Below are 14,134 nucleotides of genomic sequence, written 5' to 3' on the forward strand. Positions count from 1 at the left end.
CCACCATGCAGTCTGCCGCCCCACCCACACCACCACTCTGCCATCACCACTCGAGTTTGTCAGTTTTTAAAATAGAAATTAGAAAGTTGGCAAACCTAGCAACCGTCTTTCTTTTATGCATATCAAAATTCGTAATTTTCTCTCGTATATTTTTGTTTAAAGTTGGCAATAACAAGGTGGCATTCGCTTGCGACCTTCACTTGTAAGACGATGGGTGCCAACGCCTCTTTTTTTCCATTGTACAACCGGTGCCATGCCAAGCCAGCCCGGCGCCAGGTTGCTTTTCCACTGCAGAAGGCGAGCCGTGCCACAGACATCGTCCGGGACGTCCGGGACGATGTCTGTTGAGTTGGACTGACTGACGTTGGATGCAATGGATGAGTCATTAGCTGTGCCCGGGTGCTGGCCCTGTGTTGCCCCGATCCAAATCACAGCTTTGTTCTGGTTCGGCACTGCAAACAGTCAGTGGAAAAATAATCGCCCGTACCGTGAGGCCCCCGCGTTGGATTGGCTTGGATGTTGCATTGGAACAGGGGTATAAGAGGCCCAACGTGAGAGAGATTAGTTGCCGATCGAAAAAGGTTTGGGATTCCTGAAATGGGAGCTTTGCATTGTGGGTAGGTGGTTGTGGCAGTCGTGATGTTGGGGATTGTGCTCTGGGATGTGACTTAATGGACTCATTTATCTGTTGTGATAACTTGCTTGTGACTTGTGCCTTTTATTTTGGTGCCATTTCTTGATTCGTTTTCACATTCTTATTTTCTGAGCGTTTTCATTTGCTCGGTAGTTGCTATAAATAGGATTTGGCCCCTATATATATATAATTAATGTACAGCGTTGTGGGATAGCATGAATGACGCTAGAAAAAATGTAATTAATTGTTATTTAAAAACAAAAAAAGTTGTATTTACGACGGAAAAATGTTCCAATGCAAACTGCTAAACACATCTTGGTGCCACAAAGCAAAAAATGGCCGCTTGAATGCGGCCATGCTTTATTTTACCCACAATGCAAGTGAGGAAAGCCACCTTGTCCCGTGATCGACGCAGCGTTTCTTCACCGCTCCTTGGTCTCGCTCGACAGTTCAACTTGGGTGCTACCGACGCAAACGCGGAGAGAGGTTCAAGTTTATTTTCTTTATTTGCAACCGGTTCACGCTGGTGGCAGTTGATCGTTAGCCCGATGGGCAGCGTCATCGCTGGCTCGCTGCACGCCGCGCGCTGGCCTCAAGGTGGCAGTACAGCAAGTGGGATTGCGAACTCGTCTGGGTAGCAGATTTTTTTGCGAGTGCTGTCCCGTTCCCTCGTACGCGTGGTGGGGTTTCCTCCGGGTACTTTGCTTTGCTCCTCCATTATGTGAACATTAAAGCCCGCACATGTATCGTAAATAAACGAACCGTCCAGACGTGTCGATGTTGCAGGACCCTCCTGAAAACGAGTCTGTTCCAGACTCCGGCGGGGCTTTCCTGGATAAAAAAAAATGTCATTAATATTATTACCGTGTTGTTATTCATAGTTAAGGAGCATCTGGTGACGCCTTAATCAAAGATGTATAATGATTATTGACAATTATGCAATCTTTAATCAGATTTGCAGAGGCATAAAAATTACATTCAATCAACGGCAGGTGCATAGGGTTTCGGGGGGGGTGGGAAGGGTTTAACGCACAATATTTCTGCTTGCGAAGCACAATTGACGATTAAAGCACTTGTCCAATTTGGAAGAAATGTGAAACACGAATATATATCTATATACAAATTGTGATATATATATCGAGCTTATATATAAAAACACAGTTATAAAGGGGATGGTTTGGAATATTTTGTTTTACTTCGAATCCTCAAAGGTCAGAGTTAAAAGCAATTTGGGAAACATTTTGTGTTCGTCTGAGTTCGGTGATGACTTGTGTTGCATGAACCTTTGCACGTGGTTTTTGCACGTTCGGGACCACGTTTTTAGAACGTTTTGCGGTTGAATCTGCGGGGGTGGAGGGAGGGGGGGTTGTGGAAACGTCGAAGGAGGAATCCAACTGTGTGTTTTTTTGTAGAATTGCAAACGCTTAGATGTGGAATGAACGGGAATGAGGTGATGGTTAACAATTTAATTCCTGTTCTTGAGAATACGGTTTGCGATGATTTTTGTTCAGAGCAGACGATCCTATACAGAATCAGAACCCTCGTCTCATCCGAGACAGAATCCTTGTCTCATCCCATACAGAACCCTGACCTCATCCCATACAGAACCCTTGACTCATCCCATACAGAACCCTGACCTCATCCGATACAGAACCCTGACCTCATCCCATACAGAACCCTTGTCTCATCCCATACAGAACCCTGACCTCATGCGATACAGAACCCTTGACTCATCCCATACAAAACTCTTGTCTCATCCCATACAGAACCCTCACCTCGTCCGATACAGAACCCTCGTCCTGTCAGTGTGCCTTAGTTTGTGGCTCAATGAGTGTTGATTAATCCGTCTCGGTCGCATGACAACTCTTGACGCTGAAAGACTGTGTTGTTTAAGCACCATGAACACCACCGCTACCAACTGAACCCCGATTCAACGGCGATTGTAATGTCTGTAACGATGCAACGAGATTCATCGATTCATATGAATCCCCCCGGCCTCGCGACACATCCCATCCCATACATCGAATCGCGCGCCCAAAAGGAGGCGCATTTGGATCCGCATTTGTCATCGTTCCTCAAACTCCGGTCCCCTCGCAACTGAAGGAGCCGTCCGGATTTCCCTCGTTTGCCAATCGCCTCCGTTCGCATGCAAAGGGAGGGATCGCGCAACTCGGCAACGCCTGATGATTTCTAAACGGGAGCTCCACGCGATGCAGAACGCAGTTTCATAATTTAGGCAGCCATCGTCTGTGTGTAGCACCCCCCAGTGTGCCGTGGCGGTCTTCATAGGTGCTACTCACTAACGGCACTTGCCCCAAAAGTCTGTTAAGGCTATATGGGGGATCTTTGTCATGTAGCCTGCCCAGCCACCGCATGTCCAAAGAAGCTTCTGTCTGGCCAGTTCGAGGAGACTAAATGGGCGCGGTTCAGGCTGGAGAAGAGATGGACTGATTTGGTACTGGAGGATGTGGAGCTGAGTGGACTTGCTGATGACTGGTACCAGCGGTGTCAAGATCGGCCTCTGTGGAGGACGAGGCTCGTGAAGGACGCTACTGGGCAGTTGGAGGCAGTCGCCCTCCAGCAACAGCAGAGGGCGGAGGAGCGACGCTCACAACGAGCGGAGTGCAGGGTGGCTAAAATGTAACAGGTTGGCGCAGTCGATAGCATAGGTGGTGTATCTGCGGTCATCTCAGTCAACCCATGGCACCTGGGTCTGTCCCATACTCTCCTCCTGCCAGCAGCGAGCCTGCCACACTTCACGTGGCCTCAAAGCGCACCGAGCCTGGCACAAGTGCTGGTGGTGATGTCACTACCACTTCGTGGCAGCTGTTATTATCTGCGTCCCACGTGACGTGGGCTGGCTGCTTCAAGTTAAATCACCTGGCTCTCCAATTACGAGTTTCACAATCATCAGGCGTGGGCAGCTTGAATCTGATCTATGTGCGCTGAAACGGAGGTCAATTGGTCTAATCGGAAAGTTTGGGAAATCCTGGTGTTCACGTGACTCCCGCAGCAACCAGAGGCCGCTAACATTCACCACAATGTCAAAAAACAATAAAGGATTCTCGAATGGAATCGTGAAACTGAACCGCGACAATTCATCGAATCGCTGGGATGGTGAATCGTTGCGCCGCTGAGTTTCACTATCGTTACACTCGTCGCCATCCACCTGCATGCGTCGTCCGAAACTGAGAAAACCCGAGGCGGAATTTTACCTCTTTTCCACTGTACAAACCGAGCCGCGCCGGGGCTGTGCCGAGCCGGTCCGACGCGGCCCAGGAGGTGCCAGATCGTTGTTTGTTTGTTTCTTTTCACTGCAACAATCGAGCCGAGACGAATGATATCCTACTGGACATCTGTGGAAACTACAGGACACCTGTGAAAAAGAGCTTTACAGCTCAACGGATCCCTCCAAAATAAATATATATTCTGATTCTGAATGTACTCGTGCCGACATCACGCGCAGTGAAATCGTAGCGACAACAACGCTGCATTGGAGGTTCCGGCTTGCAACGGCAAATATCCAGTGGCAACCCACCGGGACCCTGATCCCCCGAGCAGTCTCTTGTTGGCTCGGCTCGGATGTGCCAGTGGATAAGGGGTACTAGCCTCCTCTACCCGCAGCCTCCTTTGGCCTACTCATCCTCCACGCGCGTCAACACTGCTGCCTCTGTATACGCTCCTGCATGACCTCCTCATCCTCCTCCTCCTCTTCACGAGAGGTGCCAACGTTTTATGTGCCGCGACATAATCGCAAAAAAATGGGCGAGTTGTCGTCCTCGCGATGGGCTTTTTATCTGTGACGACGCCTGTCCTAGCTCCACACTATGCAGATCCGGCCGCGTGTATCGCCAGCTTTTTCTTACCAAACGCTCTATCGTTTTCTACCAGACGATTTATTTTTTATTGCTGCATTCGGTGAAGATGTAGAGACAAAGAGACAGAGGCGTGGGTCAGGTGGACGGTAGATCAATGCCACGTGCGCCCCCATAGGTGCTCACATTCGTAGGTTATCCGAAGAACGGGTGCTGCCTATGTTCTGTAGGAAGAATAAGTTGCCATTGTTTTTTCTTTGTCCGTGTGGCCGTTTATCACTGATTATCGGTGGCAAATGATTAATTTATTTTGTATTATCACGCTTGTGAGTTATGGATCATCGATCAAGCGCAGGTGGGGGTACGAACTGGGTGCTCTACCCCATGTATGGCAAAACAAGTATTTTGCTCGTAGGCTTTCGCAACCAATGTTACGATTCACGATATATATACTTTTTTGTTTGGGTCGGATCGCGCGAGCGAGCAAAATGTGTGTTGTTACACCGTACTCCACCCGACAGCCAATGAATAAAGTTGTCACGTGATGAACAAACAATTCTGGCAGCTGTCCGATGCTGCTGCTTGTAACCACCAGCGAAATGCCTGTAGCAGTTGTGAAATCTTGACTTAAAGCTTTCGTGATGGCAGGAATTCATATTCTATGGGTCTTTCGGTAAGTCACGTAGAAAGGATCAAAGAAATAGCAAAAAATAACGAAAAAACTATGACGTTTCGATCACAACGGAAGCGGTCGACCGAAAGACCCATAGAATACAGTTGTGAAATGTTGTGCGGATCACTGTCCAACAACAACACACTGGTGATGTTGCTGAAGCAGAACGTTCATCACGTGACAACTTTATGAATTGGCTGCGGGACGGTGGAGGGTGTAACAACACATTTAATCACCCGGCGATCTGACCTTTAAAAAGTAAATTGTGAATCCTAGAAGTATTCCAACTTGTATGTCAACAGGTGCGTCGATGATTTGTCAAAGCAGCAAACCCGAATTGCGTGACATTGCAAGACCTCTTACCCTAGGTGTGCAGCATGTGGCATTGGCCTACCCCTGGCCCCCCTGTTGAAGCTTCGATACGGAGAGCTCTTTGCAGACAGCGCTGTAGCAGAACCGTCAAGCGTTCTCTGTTATGCCGGTGGATGGTTCTTGCAAGACAGAAGTGTAAACTAAACAGTGGACGGGTTTCCAAAATGTACCTTTGAATGTGAAACGTGGTCCCAGAGAGATCTTCTTAAGGCCACGTACGCTCCTCCAGGAGGCCAAGTAGTCTCCGCCAGTAGACTCATGACTCTCCTCCAGGAGGAAGACAGTTATTATTCTCCTTGGAAGCCGAGTACTTCCTTCCAAAGGATGAAATACTCTCTTCCAGGAAGCGGAGTAATCTTCTTAATGGGAGTGAATACTCTCCTCCAGGAGGCCAAGAACTCTCCTACAGGAGACCCAAATACAGAGAGGTATTTAATGATGCCTGTACAAGCAATGATGGAGATCATTTATAATCCCAAAGTCGTAACAACAAAACATAAAGCGATGTATAAATGTGCAATTAAAACATAACACAGAATGTATTCAAGTTTTGGAAACCCACCACATGTGTGTGTCTCCAGAGACCGTTATGTTCAACGTTATCAGACAAATCATAGGGCATGCTAATATGAGTGACTTTGGTTGTACGGTCTTAACTTTTGAGTAAATATACTCAATTCCTAGGGTGAACATCGAAAGTGAAGTGTTTTTTTTCCTTTGCTGATGAAACGTGATTACTTTGGGAATTTTAAAAATACGATCATATATATGACGTTTAGGAGAAGATGTCAAGGAGCTTTGAGAACTTTGAAAAAGCCTGCAAAGGTTGAAGGCCGCATCATATTTCACGATTTCACAACCTTCTTGGTTTTTTCGGTAAAGTCACGTAGAAGGGAAGTAACAAAATAATAAAAATAAAACATAATAAAATAATTCTCACGACGTTTCGGCTACAACGCAAGCAGCCGTCTTCAGGTGAAGAATGAGACACTGCCAAGTTAGGAGCTCATTCTTCACCTGAAGACGGCTGCTTGCGTTGTAGCCGAAACGTCATGAGAATTATTTTATTATGTTTGATTTTTATTATTTTGTTACTTCCCTTCTACGTGACTTTACCGAAAAAACCAAGAAGTTGAATCCCTGCAGTCACGAAAGCTTTAAATCGAGATTTCACAACCGTTTCACATTCAGTCCTTGGCGTTGCCATCGATACACAGTTACCCCCCCTACCCCCTCCAGAGCAAAAAAGTGGAGTGCATTTGTTAGCTCATGGGTTTGTTCACGGTGGTCACGTCTTGGCCAACGCATAGACGCAGCTGAGAGCCTGGGTTCGACTCCTGGGGTTTGGCATCGAGGTTCTTGTCTGCACTCAGTTCGATTCACAATCAGAATGTGTGTTTCTACTGGAAGAATCCGATAAACTATAAAGCTATTTTTTCACAGATGTCCAGTAGTGGCGGATCAGAAACGTTACAACAACAAACAATTTTTAAACGATAAGAGTGCAAAGTATCGGAAAGGTAAGCAAATCACTTTAAAAATATATACAAATGAAACTAAACTTTTTTTTTGTTTTACCAGGTAAAACCCGTTGTGCTATGAGGTTATTTTTCAGAAGCGATCTGGCCACAAATGATAGCTAAACGAAGTCGCCAATCTTTTGGAAATGTACACATTGCCTCGGCCTGGTCGCTAATAACGTCATATTAATAGGATGTTTTTTTTTAAATTTGGGGCTTGAGTCAGCTGTGAGAGGACTCATTCAGCAGATACGTGGCAAGGCTGTAAGACAGTCGTGGTGGTGGTAAGGGAGGCCCTTAGGATTCTATTAATGACCTGTCCATGGTGCCTTTCCAGTTGCATTCCATAATGAAATGTAATTTCTCATGCCGAAAATAGACTTAGAAAGAAAAAGCTGGATCTTTGCACCCACACACTGACAGCGGGCGGCTGTTGTGACAAATGTGGTGAACAAAAATGCGAACGACGATAATAATTAAACAGACGAAGAGTAATAATGCTGCAGTAGATGATACCCTCCCAGTCTCCACGGTCATCCTCCCATGGACTCATTCAATTAGTTATCGCATCATCGTCATCATCACCGTCTTCATATCTATAACGTTCACCGCGCCCATTCCATCTGGTCCCATGCCCCACAGTGTGTTTTTGTCCCGTCGTTAATTCACTGTACAGCGCTTTGGTTAACGCGCTTATTTTTCATACTTTCATACTGGCAAAACAATTCTTATGATATAGCTGCTCACCCAGATCTATAAATGCTCTGATACGTGCATGGTCTTCATGCTGTTTGCCTTTTGGCATCCTCTGGTCTGGCACTTTTGAGAGTAGGCCATAAAGAAGACTGTCTCTGGTGTAGGCCAATCAGTTTTAAAAAAACAATGCATATATTAGCGGAGCATGTTCACCACAAGTACGTGTGGTTAATGCGGACTTGATTCCTTGAAAAAGGTATCTGCTTGGTGTTTGAACATCTTAACACCACCTGTTGTATTACCAGAAAGGTTAAAACCTCTTCAACACGTCGGCTTTCGCGAATATAAATGTGGCGTTAAAGCAGCCACCACCAGACACAGCCAATTAGTAAGGTTTGCCACGTAAACAAAACATATCAAATTTCGATTTAAAGCTTTCGTGACTGCAGGGATTCATCTTCTTGGTTTTTTCGGTAAAGTCACGTAGAAGGGAAGTAATAAAATAATAAAAATAAAACATAATAAAATAATTCTCACGACGTTTCGGCTACAACGCAAGCAGCCGTCTTCAGGTGAAGACGTTTCGGCTACAACGCAAGCAGCCGTCTTCAGGTGAAGATGTTTCGGCTACAACGCAAGCAGCCGTCTTCAGGTGAAGACGGCTGCTTGCGTTGTAGCCGAAACGTCGTGAGAATTATTTTATTATGTTTTATTTTTATTATTTTATTACTTCCCTTCTACGTGACTTTACTGAAAAAACCAAGAAGAAAAAAACATATCAATTCGTTACTAGTATAGCACACCGGTGTGTTGGAAAGTAAACCCACAACATTTACAATTCGATTACGACGTTTTGCCAGTAATTGCAACTAGCATCATCGGGCGACAGACAGATTTGTGGAGAAATCCTCCTGTTTCGTTCTTAAAATGAGGGATACATATGATGTCGTCACTTGTGATCCAATCTATTCTTAAACCTATTCTTATTTTTCATATGACATGGAGCATTTGGCTGCTATACATTTCTAAGTGACAATAGTTAGCCACTTCGTTGAGCTATCATTTGTGATGGTCTGGTCGCGTCTCAAAAATAGCTACATTGCACAGTCGGCCTTACCTGGTAAAAATTTAAAATGAGTTTTGAATATTACTTGGTTAAAATAGTTTTAAATAGCTACATTGCACAGTCGGCCTGACCTGGTAAAAATAAAAAGTAGTTTTGAATATTACTTGGTTAAAATAGTTTTAAATATTACTTTGTAAAATAAAATAAAAATAAACCTCCAAGACGATCTGCACCAGCATGGAAGGGGGGGATGCTCTAAAGAGCTCCCGCTATAGTCGAGGCCCCTATCGCAAGGCAATGTGGTGTGAGCATTTGCAGGGCTGCGTCTTTACCTTTTTGTTGTTGTTGTTGTCCGAGACGTGGTATGCAAAAGCAGTTCACGTCACATCTGCAGCCAATCAGAAGCGCTATCGATTGACGGCAGCGTTCAAAGGGGATTCTGAAAGAATCGAATCACGATCTCGAATCGATCCTTGTCACAATCAATCGATTATCTATCAGCATCACGATTATCCATAATAAAGGTGTTTTGTGGGTTCGATCGGGTAATTGCCAGATGGTGGTGGTTGTTATCGTCACAGTACTCGGGTTGTAAATGTTGTAGTGGGTTTACTCTCCAACACACAACCGGTGAGTGCTGAACTAGTAACTAAATTGCCACGTTTTGTTTACGTGACAAACCGTAAATTAATTGTCACTGTCGGGTGGTGGCGGGTTTTACGACACATATTTACGCAATCTAACCCCCCCTCCTCCACCAAAACAAACAACCATCTTTATTATGGCTATTACGTGTCTGGTGGTGGTACTTGTGTAGTGACTAACTCGGAGACACGAAGAGTAGGAGGCACTCTATTTATTCAACAGCCTTAGCAGTTCACACTTTAGCAACTTCGGTTCCCGCTTAGGACAGCTGGCAGACTGCCTCACTGGCGACGCCGCCGCGACGGTGAAAGCGGCGACAGCGACGAAGACTCCAGCAGCAGCACAACGGAGATCCCACTCCAAACGACAGCCCCGAGGTCCCCTCCCGGGGCCCCTCCTACACTGTGGGTGTGGCCTGCTGGCTCCGCCCCCAAGGCCACGCCCACTTTCTGGAACCCACGAGCGGTTTCTCGATGTGCCCCTTCCGTGACCTTTCCCCTACATCCCTCTCTCTGGTCTATCACGTGACCTGCTGTCAGTCAGGGCTGCTGTAAGCTGCAGATCCCCCTTCCCTACCAGCAACCAGCGCTGTGCTGCCACGTGACCAATTCTATGTCACTACACTTGTATCAATATATCAGAAAATGTATTGATACAGGAGGAATCCAATCAGCTATAAAGCTATTTTTTCACACATGTCCAGTCGGGGTGGGTATCCACAGTTCTCAAAGCTCCTGACCGTATTCTCATGCATGTGTGTGTGTGGACGTGTGCATATGTGCGTGCGCGCGCGTGTGTATATATATTTGAGGGCAGTGGTAATATTAATGCCTAAGGGTTAATCTGTTATATTTGCTTCATATTTTAAAATATGCATTTCGCTGTCGCATTAAAACACCCTTCTCGTCACGCTTTTTTCAAACATCGCTCCGCCGCGAACGGTGGCCCAACGAGTGACTACCTGCAGTGGTTGTACAAAAGACTCGCCCCCCTCCCCCCGTCATATGAACGTGGACAACCATTGGCTCAGAGCGCTGTAAACATCATGATGAGCACTACCACAACACCTTTTAGCCGTACGGCGCGCCGCTCTTTGTTGTGAGCGTCGCTCCTCCACCCTCCGTTTGGTGTTGGAGGGCGACTGTCTCCAACTGCCCAGTAGCAGTGTCCTTCACGAGCCTCCTCCACAGAGGCCGATCTTGACACCGCTGGTACCGGTCATCAGCAAGCCCACTCAGCTCCACATCCTCCTCTACCGCATCAGCTCCATCTCTTCTCTAGCTTGTGTAAAGCCCGATTACCACTCTCTATTCGGCCAAACAGAAGTTGCTTGGGCATGGAGGCTACATGGCCCATATAAAGACACATCACCAGGATAGATATTTTAGGCTGTTGGGGCAAGTTCTGTTAGCGAACACCGATTAAGGCCGGCACAGCACACGGCCAAGACCACGCCTGATATTTACACCGATGACCAGGTATTGTTATGAGGTTTGGTCGACCTAGGGGAGGCCCAGGACTGGCTCATATACTGCCCACTGATGTTGGCCGTGGCTGGAAAGCGAACTCGGGAAATCGGATTCGCCGGGCAGTGCGCTGGTTACTGCGCCACCACTCCCACGAAAGTAATTAATAATTCATATCGTTTGGATCCCACTAGATACATGTATTTTTACATTAACAGTAAATCGCACGGGGAATTAAAATATTCGTAGATTTATCCCTATTCACAATGGTCTCTCACGCAGTTAAATAGTTAAATAAAGGAGTTGAATCCATACTCATACTGGTAGGAACCTCCTGGTTACAACAGCCCACAGGGGATTATTGTGTCCGTCGTGCAGGGAGGGGCTGGGTGGGGAGGGAGGGGCTGGGTGGGGAAGGGAGGTTGGGGAGGGGCTGGGTGGGGAGGGCCTGGGTGGGGAGGGGTGGGGAGGGGCTGGGTGGGGAGGGTGGGGCTGGGGTGGGAGGGGTGGGGCTGGGTAGGGAGGGGCTGGTCACCCTGTGGTGCCCTTATAAAACAACGTTTAACCTACTCACGCCGGCTTGTGCCCGCCCTCATAGTCGGCCATATTTGCGGGATACACCACGCCGCCGTTGACTCTGGCCATTGACCGAGCAACCCAACGTTCCTACCAGCTCCCTCCGCAGGAGGAATGTGTTTTAAATCTCCCACCAGGGCCTCCTCCCGTCGCTGAAACCTGCGAATCTCAATGTTCACGATTGGCTCCTCACGCAGCACTGGCAAGTCTCGTCTTGGCGGACGTCTGCACCTTCCGCAAGATGACGCGAGTCGCTCTCTTGGAGTGCTCCACTTGTCTTCCAGATCTTCCAGATCCATCGTCGCCATTCTAATCAGCCGTGATCTAGCAACTGCTGGATGAAGGGCCTCCTCCCCAAGCGAGATGTTAACTACCTCGCCTGGTCTACAGGAGGTCGTGGGTTCGATGCCGACCCTGACGCCTGCTGCTGTATATTTGGAGTTTGCGTGTTTCTCCCCGTGGTCGCGTGGATTTTTCGACAGTTCCTCCGGTTTTCCGCTCCACATTTAGAATCGACACTGCGCGTTTAGAGTATTTTTGGTTGCTCAAAATTTCCACTTCGTCGAGCTATCATTTGTGGCCAGGTCGCTTCAGAAAAAGAGCTATATAGCTCAGTGGACCTTACCTGGTAAAACATAGTGAAATAATGGGATCCGTCACGATCTCGCGATGCAACAATCCACCCAGCGCCTGCACTGCCTGCACTCGAGCCGATTCCATGGCTCCATCTCCTGCGGTGGGCCGCCCTTCGCCGTTTCGGACTGCCAATCCGTTGTTAGTCTCGACCGTCGACCACCGTCGTTTCTCTTTGCCCACAGGGCCCGCCTACTCTCCTCACAACCCCGCCCACATCCAAAGTAACTCCCCCTACTGCTCAGGTAACCCCGCCCACAGCTCAGGTAACTCCGCCCACAGCTCAGGTACCCCGCCCACAGCTCAGGTAACCCCACCCACTGCTCGTTTAGACCAACACCCATTGCAACGGAGGTCCTCTCCGCCTGGAGTAACGCGTTGCGGGGGCTGCGCCTGTACCCTTCGTTCACATTGAGACGAGGCCAGCGCCTGAGAAGGCCACGTGGTCCACCTCCGGTCGTCAACCAATCAAAGGAGCTCCCTGACGTTCCGCTCAATTGACAACGCAAGACGGTTTGACTTTATTAGACCTTACATTAATGATTTTATTTGCAATGACTTACATTACCTTGACAGGCCATTTACACATCCGCACATCGCACCCGCGCACACAAAGACAGAGACGCCCCGCACCCCTCCCCCCCCACCCCCCGTATAACCCACACTGACTGTTGGGGCACGTGCTGCAAACGAGTAGCAACTATGAAGGCCGGCACGCCTCAGAAGGGGGTGGGAGGCCAACACCACGCCCGGCCGCCATTATCTCCCCAGTAGCAATGTTGACACATTGCACCACGTGCTCATGTGAGGCCAAGTCGACCGAATCGTCGCTGGCGTCGGTAGCAGCGAGCGGGGAATCAAACTCTGGTTGCCGGGTTCGTAGCGCAGCGCACTAACCGCTACACACAACACACGCGATTCCAGGAGCGAGGTAATCTGCTTCCGGTTCAAGCCGTTGAATCCGATTGGCTCAGACCAGACGTCTATTGTGACGTCGCGAGGCTGTTGTGACGAACACGTGGCGATGGCCACTGCCCACTGGGTCGTTGGTTCCGCATTGAGACACGGGGTCACTCCCCTTACCTTGTGGTCAGATGTGATGGCCCAAAACGAAGGCACGCACGAGGCTACCTCACGACGGCGGGTGGTCGTCGACAGGTGCAAATGAGGCCATATTTGGGGGCCACGGTGGCGAGATGTTAACTCCCTCGCCTGGTACGCAGAAGGTCTTGATTTCAATCCCTACTCCGATGCCTGCTGTGTATTTGGAGTTTGCATGTCTCTCTCCCCCCCTTGGATTTTGTCTCCGGGTCCCTCCGATTTTCGCTCCGCATTTAGAAAGACGCGTTTAGAGTATTTGGCTGCTATAAATGTCCACGTGACAAGCCACTTTGTTGAGCTGTTATTTGTGATAGCCAGATCGCTTTTGAAAAAGAACTACATAGCTCATTGGGTCTTACATGGTAAACTAACAAACAAAGTTTAAATATTGTCTTTAGTTAGGCCACGTGGTAGTAATTGTGTTACAATTGAATTGCTTATTTATCCCGAACAATTCGCCACTTCGTGGCGGTGACGTCACCACCGTGTTTGTGCCAGGCTAGGTGCACTTTGAGGCTACGTGCAGTGTTGAAGGCTCCGCTGGCAGGAGGTCACATGACAGACCCCAGCAGGTGCCGTGGGTTGACTTGACCGGGGTGACCGCAGACGCCCCGACTGCGCTTCCCCCTACCGCGCCAACTCGCTGAGTTTTATCCGCTCAGCACTCCGCTCGTGTTGTGAGCGTCGCTATTCTCCACCCTCCGTTGTTGCTGGAGGGCGACTGCCTCCAAGCTTCCCCAGCAGCAGCAGCAGCGTCCTTCACGAACCTCCTCCTCCTCCGCAGAGGCCGCCGACCTTACCGCCACCGGCCATCGGCAATCCCACTCAGCTCCACACCCTCCTGCACCACACCGCCTCACCCCGCACAACTCCCCCACTCTCACCTGACCACACGGCACACCGCCACTACGAACCCTGCCCCCCTTCCTCCTCCTCA

Source organism: Lethenteron reissneri, chromosome 10 (assembly GCF_015708825.2).
Source record: "Lethenteron reissneri isolate LAM-NWPU_2019-01 chromosome 10, ASM1570882v1, whole genome shotgun sequence".
Lineage (NCBI taxonomy): Eukaryota > Metazoa > Chordata > Hyperoartia > Petromyzontiformes > Petromyzontidae > Lethenteron > Lethenteron reissneri.